This window comes from Pongo abelii, chromosome 1 (assembly GCF_028885655.2).
Source record: "Pongo abelii isolate AG06213 chromosome 1, NHGRI_mPonAbe1-v2.0_pri, whole genome shotgun sequence".
NCBI lineage: Eukaryota > Metazoa > Chordata > Mammalia > Primates > Hominidae > Pongo > Pongo abelii.
The window spans coordinates 226248772-226253152 of record NC_071985.2 but is presented as its reverse complement, the minus strand read 5'-3'; positions in this window follow the sequence as shown (position 1 = coordinate 226253152).

Genomic DNA, 4381 nt, shown 5'->3' with positions numbered 1-4381 from the left:
CTGATTGTTTCTTGTTTTGTCTCTCATTTCTTTTGTGAAATTAAATTCTGTATCACCTTCATCTGCAGCTCTTAACTGTCCATATAGCACTGAAATAAAAGAACAGTGAACACATTTTATATAGCAAGGAGGAAAAGCATACAAACAGAATTTAAGAGGCTTGTGATTTTTTCTGCTTATTAGCTGTGTGTTTTTAATGTGCTATTAAAAAATACCAATGAGGGCTGGGTGTGGTGGCTCATGCCTGTAATCCCAGCACTTCAGGAAACCGAGCCAGGAGGATTGCTTGAGGCCAGGAGTTCAAGACCAGCCTGGGCAACATAGCAAGTCTCCATCTCTACAAAAAAATACAAAAATTGGCCAGGCATGGTGGCACGCACTTGTAGTCCCAGCTACTTAGGAGCCTGAGGTGAGAGGATCACTTGAGCCCAGGGGGTCAAGGCTGCAATGAGCTGTGATCACACCACTGCACTCCAGCCTGGGTGTCACAGCAAGACCCTGTCTCCAAAAAAAAAAAAAAAAGAAAAAAAGAAAAACAAAGTTGGCTGTACTGGTGAATTTTTTACACCAGTTCCTTTTTCCATTATGGAAAGAGTCGTTGGATAAAAACTTTTCAAGGTTGGCCCAACATCTCTTTTCCCTTCCCCAGGTAATAGCACCCAGCATTCCTTGTGAACCACTCAATTCCTCCTGGGCGGGCACGTGATCCAGACCCAGCCAATCAGAGCCCTGTTTACCACTGGCCGTGTGACCCAGGTGAGCTCAGTCAGTCCACGAGACTCATCCGAGGGTCTCATAGCTGCTGGAGTGGCCAAGGGGATGTGCCGGCAACCCAGAGCACTGGCAGCTGTCTCGTCACTGCCAGCGAAAGACCTGCTTGGGACGGCCCTCAGGCTGTGGGTGGCTGACCCTGGTCCAGAAGGCTGGGCAGATGTTAACTTTTACAATGTAAACACGTGTAATTGTCTATTTTAGTAAGTGCTTTAACATGATAATGCTAAGGGAGAGACGATTTCCATGGTGGGGAGTGGGGAGGGAGGCTTCTGAGGAAGTGACATTTCAGGTGTGAAGTAGGAGCAGTGCTTAGGCTTTCATTCCTTCCCCAGCCGTGTGCTCAGTCAGTACCTACTGTGTGCCAAGTGCTGTTCCTGCTGCTGGGAATACGCCAGGGAGAAACACAGCCTTTGTCCTTGAGGAGCTTATGTTGTGGGTGCTGGGGAGAGATGAAAGCAAATACTAAAATACCCACATTCTATGAAGAAAATGAAGGAGGGTAAGGAGGCAGTGACAGGGGAATTGCATGATGGGAAGTCAAGGCCTTTCCAAAAAGAGATCTTAGTGGGAATCTGAGGACTTTTGGGTGTGAAAGAGACAAGTAGGTGTCTGTTCAGAGCGTACCAGGCAGCAGGAGCAGGGAGTGTAGAGGCCCTGCCGCAGGAGCAATGAGGAGTGGGTTAGAGGAACATGGTAGGAGGTGAAGTTGGAGAGGTAGCCAGGGCCACGGTGAGGTGTCAAGACAGAGACAGAACCACCACAGAGAGACCTGACTCACCTGGTTCAAAGACTGGCCCTGCAGAGAAGAGACCCTTCTGGAGCAGGCATGCAGGCAGGCAGGATGCTGGGGCCAGTCAGGTGGCAGCGTTGGGCACCCACTCGGTGTGAGAGGAAGGGCGTCTGCGACAACCCCCATTTTTTTTTTTTTTTTTTTGAGACAGAGTCTTGCTCTGTTACCCAGGCTGGATGGAGTGCAGTGGTGCGATCATCTCGGCTCACAGCAACCTCCACCTCCCAAGTTCAAGCGATTCTCCTGCCTCGGCCTCCCGAGTAGCTGGGATTACAAATGTGCGCCACCATGCCTAGCTAATTTTTTATTTTTGGTAGAGACGGGGTTTTGCCATGTTGGCCAGGCTGGTCTCGAACTCCTGGCCTCAAGTGATCCACCTGCCTCAGCCTCCCAAAGTGCTGGGATGACATGTGTGAGCCACTGCTCCTGGCCACAACCCCCACATTTCTGACTTGAACACAGATCATGTGGAGATTCAGTGTCCTGAGTTTGTGAAGGAGTCCTTGGGGGAGGGGCTGGGATGAATTTAGAGTTCAGATTGGTGAATATGAGGTAAAATACACTTTTGTTGTTTTTTTCTTTAGAGACGGGGTCTCACTGTCGGTCAGGCTGGAGTGCAGTATCTTGATCTCGGCTCACTGCAACTTCTGCCTCCTGGGTTCAAGCAATTCTCCTGCCTCAGCCTCCTGAGTAGCTGGGACTACAGGCACGCGCCACTGTGCCCAGCTAATTTTTGGTATTTTTTGTAGAGATGGGGTTTCACTATGTTACGCAGGCTGGTCTCAAACTCATAGCCTCAAGTGACCCGCCTGCCTCGGCCTTCCACAGTGCTGGGATTACAGGCATGAGCCACCACGCCTGGCCTTGTTTTGTTTTTGAGACAGGGTCTCGCTCTGTTGCCCAGGCTGGATTGTGGTGGCACAACTATGGCTCACTGCAGCCTGGACCTTCCCAGCTCAAGCGATCCTCATGCCTTAGCCACCCAAGTAGCTGAGACTACAGGCACACACCACCATGTCCAGCTAGTTATTTTTTTGTAGAGATAGGGTTTCACTATGTTGCCCAGGCTGGTCTCAAACTCCTGGGCTCAAGTGATCCTTTTACCTCAGCCTCTCAAGTGCTAGGATTGCAGCGTAAGCCACCGTGCCCAGCCCAGTTTTAATAAGGAAAGAAAACTGGACACCTGCTGTTTGTTTACTGCATACCTGCTATTTTTGTTTGTTTGTTTGTTTGTTTGAGATGGAGTCTCTGTCTCCCAGGCTGAAGTCCAATGAATGGCCCTATCTCAGCTCACTGCAACCTCCACCTTTCAGGTTCAAGCAATTCTCCTGCCTCAACCTCCCAAGTAGCTGGGATTACAGGTGCCTGCCGCCATGCCCAGCTAATTTTTGCATATTTAGTAGAGACAGGGTTTCACCACATTGGCCAGGCTGGTCTTGAACTCCTGACTTCAGGTGATCTGTCCGCGTCAGCCTTCCAAAGTGCTGGGATTACAGGCATGAGCCACCGTGCCCGGCAATACCTGCTATTTGAAAGTCACAGGCTGGGCGCGGTGGCTCATGCCTGTAATCCCAACACTTTGAGAGGCCAAGGTGGGTGGATCACGAGTTCAGGAGTTCAAGACCAGCCTGATTAAGATGGTGAAACCCTGTCTCTACTAAAAACTACAAAAATTAGCCAGGCATGATGGCAGGCGCCTGTAATCCCAGCTACTTGGGAGGCTGAGGCAGGAGAATCGCTTGAACCCGGGCAGCAGAGTTTGCAGTGAGCCAAGATCACGCCACTGCACTCCAGCCTGAGCAACAGAGTGAGATTCCATCTCAAAAAAAAAGAACAAAAAGTGAAATTGCTGATCTGAAAACCATTTATTACTAATAGTGAACATCTGTAAACTCAAGTTTGCTAGGTGTTTTGCCAGCATCCCTTACCTCTGAATAAGCTCCTTGGAATTTTAGAGAGATCTACAGGAAGGGAGATAGTGAAAGAAATTGGCTCTTTGAGTTTTTGTGCCCTCAGCGCAGCAGGAAAAGATGTTTCTAGATGAGCATTTCTAAAAGAGCATCTCTAAGAGAAATCAGTATTATCAGAGCCCAGGCATTGCAGTGAAGATGTATTTCCCTTTGCCTGACAGTGTTTGGGATGGGGGCTCCAGGAACCAGCTTTATCTAAACCTTGGGCTTTTTCTAGTCCTTCTTGAATGACTAGCTTTTGGTACGTTGATAACATTTTTAAAACCTCCACTCTCTCTTATGTGCCCGCTTCTTTCCCAGGCTGAGCAAACTTGCTTCCTAATTTCTAGTAAGTTAACGGGGAGGGGACAAACAAAACTTGGGAACTTAAGTGGGAGGGGCGCTATCTACAGTTGAAAAGTGACCTGGAGTCAGAATTCAGATGTGTGATTAAGATGTGTGGCAGGTGGCTTGACTGTGCTCCTCCTGAGTTGGGGGTGAGGGTGTGACAGGCGTGAGCCACTGTGCTCAGCCGATTTTCTTTCACACTTTATACAAAAGGATCAACTTCTATCCAAAATCCCAAGAGGGGTCGCATTCTTCTGCCCCTGCTTTTTCACTTACCATATCTTCGAGAACTTCTCTCTACCAGTATGTGGACATTTATGTGCTGCATCTCCAACTCTGTCCGACCAGTAACCCTAGAAAGTAGTCATTGGTATCATCCATTACAGAGAAGAAAGTCTTTGTAGAGGTCAAGAGCCTACTGGGCCTATGCCATAGGATTCATTTCTGTAACTGCAACATCAAATGTAAAGTATGATTTTACTTTAGTAGCCAACTGTATCATCTGAGTCTGGTTACTTAC